Source organism: Choristoneura fumiferana, chromosome 12 (assembly GCF_025370935.1).
Source record: "Choristoneura fumiferana chromosome 12, NRCan_CFum_1, whole genome shotgun sequence".
NCBI classification, from domain to species: domain Eukaryota; kingdom Metazoa; phylum Arthropoda; class Insecta; order Lepidoptera; family Tortricidae; genus Choristoneura; species Choristoneura fumiferana.
The window spans coordinates 16,558,154-16,568,390 of NC_133483.1; the positions used below are offsets into that span (position 1 = coordinate 16,558,154).

General features: G+C 37.4%; 1 long non-coding RNA gene across 1 annotated transcript; it reads left to right on the forward strand.

Annotated features, from left to right (window-relative positions):
- Window positions 1-4,322: 4,322 nt before the first annotated feature.
- Window positions 4,323-5,509, forward strand: LOC141433817 (uncharacterized). Its single transcript, XR_012451959.1, has 2 exons — window positions 4,323-4,679; window positions 5,102-5,509. It is a non-coding gene; the product is annotated as an uncharacterized lncRNA (long non-coding RNA).
- Window positions 5,510-10,237: the final 4,728 nt, after the last annotated feature.

A 10,237-nucleotide genomic window follows, 5' to 3' on the forward strand; every position in this document is an offset into this window, starting at 1 on the left:
GCTGTATCGTGATCCCAATACGTTGGGCGAGAAAAGGCACCAGCCCTATGGTCATTGGTAATGCCAAATATATATTTTTTTTTAACCAAAAATTTGTCAGCGTCCGAACTCCACGGACCCAAAGTTTCAACAGCAAAAGCCGCAAATTATGTAGTCTTAATTAGTTTTAAGACGAAAATAAATTTGGTTCAAAATATTTATCAGCACAATTACATTTTCACAATATTATTTTGGATAGTATTCATTTTGGTCCGAATTCAAAATATTTTCGTATTGACGATTTTCCATTTGTACCTACTGAATGTGACAACCAATCGTTTTTAGTGTGTCACAATTCCACCGGTTTAGACTGAGTGGATTGCTATGTAATCCAAGCACATGAGCACACGTTAGAGGTGATTATACCGCGGCGTGTGATTTAGTGTCACTAAAATAGCTGTTAACTCTACGGGGGAGGCGTAATTACGCAGGTAAAGGCCATTACCGTGCCATAACGCTAACCAGGCGATATTGCAGCTTTCCTGTCGTGGCTGTCGTGCTGTTTTTGCTTTTTACACGCACTCTCAATACCACAGCGTATTAATAAATAATACACTATTTTAATTAAGACCTTTCCAAAATGAATTAAGTCTAAATTAAAATGGTGCATTATTTTATTAGCATAAGATATTTTTAATTAAAAAATCTTAAGGATACATTATTGATTTTAAATAGCACCTCACAGTTCTCAGTTGCTTAGAAAACTTACCCTTTTGTTCTCTCCGTGGGTCGTGGGTGTCGTAAAAGGAGAAGATACGAGTAACTGATCTGACTGGACTCCGCGGTGTGGAAGGAAGTGTTAAATTGCTACATGTTTTCCTAAGAAGAGTCTTCATGAAGGTTCATTACCACGACCACGACTCTCAGTTTCACCCTTTTGTTGAGTTTTTGGTGGAGGAAAAAATATCCTGAGCAATATTAGGCTATAGTTGCTATACTGCTGACACAAGAGGCTATTGTGTATGTAGACAGCACATCTTCTTCAGTCATCGTTTCCTTACTGCAGAGCATCACGACCACGTACGATCATTCCAAACTGAAGCGTTCATTAAATGTTTCTTGATACGCTATGTAGTAAGTTCTCCTTGGCTCCCTGCACAGAACCTTTAGGGCTAATTAGTTCCCAATAGGAGCCTCTTCCAACTGATTGGCCGGTGGGGGCTATTACACCACCAATACACGATCGCCAGATCATCGTCCGTTGACTAGCAGGGAGCACCATGACTACCACAAATAATGCCACGTCGTACCATCTGGCACTTGCAAGTGAGATTAACATTTTGCGCCAGTTAAGATATTATAATAGTTCTCCTCTTACCTCCTACGTAGCAAATCAAGTAGCTCATTTATCATTGGATAACTCTTTGACGGCGACTTACACCAGGGTCCTCCAAAGGAGTAGCTTATCACAATACTCGCTAATAAGATAACATGTCTGCAGAATTACGCGGTATATGCCGATTGAAGTACAAAAGTAACCCAGGGAATCTTCAAAGGCGTTTCTCGGCTACGAGAAGGCACGTAGCTTTTTAAACGGAACGTTTTCTATTGTGTCCTAAACAAATATAAACATGCTTGGAGCGATACAAAGCGGTTGTGGCATTTAGCTTATTTCCATCATCCCGAAAGGAGACAGGTCGAATTTAATATTTCACGTGAACGCGGCTTAGATCCCGACGTAATTTAAATTTGAGTGGTGCATGGTTTTGTGGGTTTAATTACATGGTTTTGCGGCGTGTTGGTGTTAAGAAAAACTTTATTAAACATTGGTCTAACTCATTACCAGAAAAACAACATGTAAATAAGTTGGTAGGTATTATAATTTCTACGGTCTATAAAAGATTTATTTTTTATCTTTTCTCGGCAAACAGACCTTTCCTACTTAGCAGCGTTATGGAGTAAGAACTCCACGGGAGGTATGACGCATTTCACAGGTTTTGCTGACCTAATTTAGTAACCAGAAAATATAAACTATTATTAGGGCAGGGTTCGGCAACCCGCAGCTCGCGAGGCTCAAATCTACCGGGTGTGGCCTGTAATACGAGCAAAAAATTGAAGCATATAGATCGTCCTCGTCAAACTGAACAACATTAGTTCACCGAATTTTTAAAATAATGGAGTCTTTGAGTTTTTCATTCATACAATTTAAATACTGCTATCAATGTACGCGAAGTGTATTATATGTCTATGAATGTACGCCATCCTAGAACACAACTGACGTCGCCTGTCACTGTCACGCTACAAACATCAAGCAAAATTGCTTTACATTGCTTCTTCGAATAAACTTAAAAGTGTAATAAAATTAAAAAAACTAATTATTTTTTAAAAGTCGCTGAACTAAGGTTCTTCAGTTGGAGGAGAATGATCAATTTTTTAATTTTTGCTTATATTACAGGCCACACCCGGTAGGTATATGATGACTGGATGACCAAGTCGTTAAGGGCAAACACACAGAAAGCGTGCGCGGGTCGGGTCGTGTCCGCCGCGTGAGCCGCGCGGTTCGTTGTATTCACACAGAGAGCGGGTCGGACCCGCGACGGGCCCGCGGCGGCTATCAATGTTGCCAGTTTAGTGGCTTCCTTAAATCTTAGCGACCGCAAAAAAGTTTTGACGACAGAAATGGTTTAAGTATCTGGCGACTTTTGGAGTAATACAAATTAAAACAGTTCTAGAACCAATAATAGATACGACATTTTTGTCAACTCGACACAGAATTATACAATGTCGCGAGATATATGTGGAAAACGACAAACGCGCTTGCGCACCAAAGTCAAACTGTATTTACTTACTAATTAAATCCAATTTATGTAATGATGGGCGATGGATGAAATTTTTAAAAGTGGCTGATTTTTTTTATCGACAGGAATAAGCTTATACTAGTCAATGGAAAAAAATATCAGATTTTTCTGTAGTACCAATTAATTAAAAAAATAAAATAAATTTTATTCTCGCCACAATGAACTAGCTACTGCGCATGAATACGGTTTTTAGGGTTCCGTAGCCAAAATGGCAAAAACGGAACCCTTATAGTTTCGTCATGTCTGTCTGTCTGTCTGTCCGTCCGCGGCTTTGCTCAGGGACTATGCTAGAAAGCTGTAATTTTCCCGACAAAATGTACAATGAAAAATTTTAAAAAATATTTTTTTTGGTACCTCCCATAGAAGTAAAGTAGGGGTTTTTTTTTCTCATCCAACCCAATAGTGTAGAGTTTTTAAATTAAAACCATTAGGGGGTTACTAAGACGATTTTTCGATTCAGTAATTTGTTTGCGAAATATTCAAATTTAAAGTAAACATTTTCATTAAAATCGAGTTTTAGGGGTTTTTAACTTAAGCTTCAGGGATAAATATTTTTGAGAGTTGGTAACTCTGCGCTCGGCCCGCGCGCTATTTGTGACGACGGGCGACGGGCGCGGGCCCGCGCACGACACGCGCCCGCGCCCGCGTTCTGTGTGAAGGCCTCCATATAACGCCATTCAAATACGCCCGTCGCGGGCCCCCGCGCACGACCCGCGCCCGCTCTCTGTGTATGTTGCCCTTTAGAGAAACTGACTACGAAGCTTGAGGTCCCGGGGCAGATATTTGTATGAATAATACGAATGTTTGTTCTCGAGTCTTGAATGTTTAATATGTATTTAAGTGTGTATTAATCTATATAAGTATGTTTATGCGTCGGTGACACTCTTTCCCGCCCGGATAACACCGACATGGAAATACCGGCCCTGTTTTTGTGTACTCGCCCATAGAAACTGACAGGAGCTTCTATGGGCGTGTACACGAAAAACAGGGTCGGTATAACCATCCCGGTATTATCCGGCCGGGTAAGAGTGTCACCCTATGCGTTACCTAGTATCCATAGTACAAGCTTGCTTAGTTTGGGACTAGGTCAATTGGTGTCAAGTGTCCCATGATATTTATTTTAACAAATTACTCCTGAGTTTTTCCGTACAGAGTGACTTTCCAATCAACGCAACGCAATCGTCATCTAGTCTGAGAGACCATTTACAAGTAAGACGTGTGTCGAGATAACATCCAGCCGCGTGTCGCTGTCATTCCCTATAAATTCAACACACAGAACACCCGGCACACGTCCTGACGTGTCCTGAAATGCTGAACAATGCTGAATGTTACGAATGTTACGATATTGTTCCCTTTTTAAGAATTCGGTAACAAAGCGAAGGTGTGATTTATTTTATTATAGGTAGGTAGTGTTATGATTTGGAACCCGAAGAAGAAGGTGCCTACTTAGTTTTGATTACTTTTCACTTTGTAATGTAGTGTTTATTTTTCCATTTTTGAAATTTGTTATGAATCACCGCCTCTCGCGCGGTCTAACATAGAAGTAACCCTCTCCTCCTGTGTTTTGTCTTTGGCATCGAATGAATGATAATGTTCTTCGTTCGTTCCCGCGGCGCGCTCCGATCTGCGGGTTACTATAAGCACCGGCGCGGCCGGTCGGCGCCTCATTACCTCTCAGAACTCAGCGCGAGAGCACGCTCGTCCCTCGCTTCACACGGGGAGACGTCTGTAACGTCTCCGCGACAATTATTTAATTTAAATTATAAAAATATATTTAACAAGTCCTTGTAAGGACCTGATGGTGCTTTCCTAGTATAGAATCAGTGCTAATTCCCGAATCCGGTAAGTGTGGAACGAACGTTTATTGTTTTAATGTAAATATCAGGTAGTTTTACTCTGCGCAGCGTAACGTATTTGTTAGTGCAATAAGTGCGTAGTATTATGTGCTAAAGAATAAACTTTTGCTTGTTCTCTTTGTTAGCGCTTTGCACGTATAATTAAATGTTAAAATTATTAGCTGCTGCGAGTAACGGTGGATTTAATAGTTCTGCCGTTACTATTTAAATTTCGTCAAATCCTTGTATGCGTTTATCACTACATTTCTGCTTCCTGCCTTTCCCAAAATGCTGTAACTCCGTTCTGATTGTGAACCATGGCACATCATCATCACTCTTAGCAGCAGTTCCTCACGCTTTGCTTCGGCACGGATCACAATCAGCGGAGTGTGTCCGGCTACGTTGTTAACACGGTGCACCTATTCTCAGGGGCCTACGCTCGGGGTACCGGTACCGCGAAAGACCTCGGGGGGACGGCGCGTTTCGACCGCCGGTGCTACAACACCACGACGGGCGTCGCAGCATCAGGGGAGTACTGCGCGAAAGGGGGAGCAACCACATTTAAATTAGTTTGCGACTTAATTCGTGACGGGCACCTTTTGGCCGTTACGGTTTTTATATTTTTTTTTAAATTGTGTAACGAGCTTTAACGGTCACCCTTTTTGACCGTTGGGGCGTTTGAGCAAATTACCCTACCTTCTTAAAACAAGGAACCAGACGGGCATCGAACCCTGACCCTAAATTTGTAAGATTTACTTGTTTTCTTAAATTCAATTCGGTTTTAAATTTAACATAATTAATGATTGTTTACTGCAATAAATGGTACTTTAAATTGTTCATCTTGGTTTTATTAAGTCTAACCACGTAAAGGTGACACTATAAGACTAGTAATTTTAAATTAGTGTAAACATGCAAAGTTTTTCTACTCGTACCTAACTTCTATAACAGCGGACAACAACTTCCTTACACCTTTAAGTCATTTATCATTTTGTAGGTTACCATGAGTCACTCTATGTACCTTAAGTAAATTTCAGATGTGTCTGTTTACCATAGAAAGTGCACGGCTGTACGAAACTTGGCTTTGAGAGAGGCTGTGTTCTTAGAAGGATCCTTGTTAGTCGTGACCTCAAGAGGATGCTTTATAAAAACTCTGCAATGAATGCACGGGGTTTATAGGAGTTTTTTTAAATCATTCTGCGGCATGAATTTACGTATACAACGCTGTCAATTTTATGTTTGAATTGAATATTACAATATAGCGTGGATTAATGTAGATAATTTGTAGACTTTGGGCCTTATTGTGTTTTGTGCCTTATTAAGCACATTACGATCCGAAAGCTATATACGGGGAGTTTCTGACCATAGGGAATTAAATCCATGGTTCGATTCTACTCACAAAACTGAGCTACTTTTTTTATCAAACTTTTTAGACATAAGATCACAGTTAATTTCATTTTTTATTTTCATACAGATACTTAATAGTAAGATCCTCCTTTTAGGGATTAGTTCACCTTTGTACCCTTTTGGTTTGTTGTTTTGTTTATTTGTTGTTTTATGTACATAAAATTTACATACATACATACATTATATGTAATTTTCGATGTATGCATACAATACAAAATTGATAGCACATTGATCAATGTTTATCTAAGAGATGCCAAATAAATGACAAAAAATATTTAAAGGCCTCTGCACCAAAAGACGGCGATAACACCGCCATTGTCAATACGTTGATTCAAGGATTAAACTTGAGGATCAATAATCTAAATTTAAGTTATTTGAAAATGTTACAAAACAAAAGAAGCTTAGTTATGCGAGTAGAATCGAACCTTAAATTAAAGCCCATAATCAAAGACACCCTGTAGTTTATATATCGGAGAAAAATAATGATTATAATATATATAAATACAACAATCAAAACAGATTCGTTCTTAAATAAGGGACAAAGACCGTTTTAAGCATCAACGGCTACGCTCAGAGCTCATAATACAATTATTAGTGTGGTCTCAAAAAAGCGAAATATTTTTTTTTTATTTTTAGACTTTTGTACTTATAAAACGGATGGAGGTAGAAACATGACGAAACTACATCCATTTAAATCCTCCGCTACCAAGTAAAACTCTAATTTGCGGACTAAATTTCAATATCCGATTATTCGACTATTTTCATAGACGAGGACCGGATACAGCCTCATATATATAACGGTTAGAGAATATGACTATGAAGCAAAACACAAGCTTTGCTTAGGTAGGTACTTTGAGACTGGGTCGATTGGTGTCACTGTCACTTGATATTAAAAAAATATATAACTATAAGATTTGTTGTTCTGTCTTAGGTTCTAGTGCGTAGCTAGCATATTATTATACGTGTGCTACTAGAAAATCAGATGATCGCATCTGATCGGAGATGATGAGATTTTTTGCATCGTTGTTAATTCGTTTCAATTAAATTAAATAAAAAAAGTTAAATAAAAAAAATACAGTTAATATTAATGCGAGGATGATTACTTTTGGACGGAATGGTATTTTTGTATGATACAAAAAAAAATATTACCACACGTTTCTTGAAAATAATTTATGTTTATAATTGTTTCTTAGGTTATTACATACCCTGAAAATATCCGCACCTAATTTTCTAGCACCTTATTGTTATCAGAGCTACGCATAAAATGTCAAGTTTCGTGTCAATATTATAATGGGAAATGGGTTAAAATCAAGTTTAAAGATTCCGTTTCATCCATTGATACATATTGGTGAAGCTAATTATAAGTGTGTTAAAAATTCCGAGTAATTATTTATTAAAAGCATTAAATCTATCCTTAATTATTAATAGGCACTATGACATCTCAACATATGGGTAAGGCCGCGAATTTTGACCAATGTGACATAGAAATAACATAAAAAAATACGTGACGTTACCATAAAACGTAACGCAAATTTTTATAAAGCCTAGATCAAACTGGTAAAAATTCCCATTAGATAACGTATGTATGAAAAAAAATACATCTCATATAATAAAGTGAAGTTTTTATTTTTACTAGAACTTTCTGACGATACTGATCTTAAATCTGTCCTATATGAGATCTATAGAGCTAAACATGAGAATGTGGAAGTAGAAGTACCCTCTAGTTGACGAACATCTATCCAAAAGTGTATCCTTTACATGCCTCTCTAACACTGACAATAAGGTGCACATTTATAAGCATAACGAATTTGGATGTGGTTTTTTTTTATTCGACTGGATGGCAAAACGATCAAATGAGTAAGAGATCACCACCGCCCATAAAAATCTGCAACACCAGGGGTATTGCAGACGCGTTGCCAACCTAGAGGCCTATGATGGGATACCTCGTGCCAGTAATTTCACCGGCTGTCTTACTCACCACGCCGAAACACAACAGTGCAAGCATGCTGCTTCACGGCAGGATTAGCGAGGAAGATGGTGGTAGCAATCCGGGCGGACCTTGCACAAGGTCCTACCACCTAGTTGTGAGCATGCTTGTGACTTCGACTGTACAAGCTATTAAATACCTCAAAGAAATGGCCAAAACCCTAAATCACAGGTTTTACCATTTAGGAAGTAGTATCTTAGTTAAGTGGACAATGTAAAAAGATTTTTTGGAAATAAATTATTATGATTATTAAGTTTAGGTAACAAATGAACTAAGTAGGTAAGTGAATCTCTCCGTTTGTCTCTCACTTTAAATACGCTATGCATGTAGCAGGACGTGAACACAGAACTCGCCACAATTCTCTTGTGCCGATCCTGCACCTACAGATTAAAATTTATTTAACTTCAAAATATCCATCTAACTAACTTACTGTGCGTGCAGTCATTGGAAACCTAATAATAACTGGTGTAAGTTAGAATTTTTCTGTGTGAACTTCCCTTTACCACATTTTTTCGTTACGTTATGTACAAAATACGTAGCATTTTGTAAAAAATGTAACGTAATCGTAACGAAAGTGTAACGTATTTTATACAAAAAAATCGTTTATCATGTGAATAACGACATTTGAACATAATAACACATGCCACTTACATGGAAAAGTTTACCCTATCGTATGAAAAAACAACCAGTTAAAAAATCACTACTTACCCTTAAATCGAACAAGCACTTTCGACGTTTTTTCGAAAAAAAACCTCCGCGTCACTTTTGATGGCTGTTTGTCAACAAACTGATGAGATTTATTATCTCATCGATGTTGCCCTATTAGAGTATTAGTTGCCAGTGTACAAAAACAAATTTCTTACCGAATTGGCGTTAAGGTAGCTTAAAAAAGCGTCACCTAAGTATTCGTAACGAAAACGTGGTTTTTTGGCACGTGAAAAGAAATAATATAAAACATGAAAATTATTGATTATCATGATTCCGCAATCGGTAGGACTATCGTTATATCATAAAATTTCGTTTAAACAAAATCATGATCATGAGAAGTTAAATAGCATGAAAATAATAAGGATTAAGTACTCGTGGTCAAAAAAAATAGTCAATTTCGTTACGTTTTGGACGGTAATATATTTTTATTATTTTTTTAAAGGGTTTTAAATCAATTATCTCATTTGCGACCTTGAGAGTTTATATCGTGTCATATAATAAAAAAAATTAACCTCTAGGTGTTATCAGTTTCTTTTTATCAGCCTTCCAAATTTGAAACGTCCAAATTGGTCAAATTTCGCGGCCTTACCCATATACACATATATAAAAACGCTTTTTAAATAAATGTATGTAGGTACGTATACACATGTAAATAATGTTAGGCACATCTAAACATTTTGTTTTGCCTGTCTCAAAACTTTTACGCATGGAGTTACCAACAGTAAGGTTTTATCCTGAGATTATAAGAAAATCACATCGGATATCCAATTTTCCCAATTACAGCGCAAAATTATTTCAACTAAATTAATTATTTATAGTGAAGTATATGTCGTACCTAACTAGATTTTACGGTGTACTGCCTTTTCGGCGAATTATGTTTCGCCAAATTTCACTTGGCAACCAACCTGTCGCCGAAGTTTCATTTGGCAAACCAATATTTGGCATAACTTTACTTCGCATTTTTCTTATATTGCAAAATTTTACTTCATCACTCTTTTATGTGGCAAACAATTATGTAGCAAATGATTGGCCAGGCAAATAACATTTGGCCAATTTTTAAACATAAGATAGGTATATCAGTCATGATATATAATAAAATGAATAAATGTTAAATTATGTGGCGGTGAGCGAGTGAAGCGAGCGAGCAATATGAGCTAGGCAGAACGACTTGATAGGTTAGGTTCAGAAGGCTAAGGCGGGAGCGAAGAGTAGCGTAGTTTCCGCCTTAGCCTTCGATGTTAGGTATTCTTTTGTAACAGAACGGAAAAAATTAATGGCATGCTTGCTTTTTTGCTTGCTAAATTAAGGAATCCTAAACAATGCATTTGACGAAAACAAATGACATCTTAAAAAATCCCAGGTAATAATTTGGATAAAAATAATTTATCAAATCATTATAAAAGTTGGGAAATGATATAAGTGCGAAATGTTGAGTTGGGAAATGAAATTTCGCCAAAATAAAAATA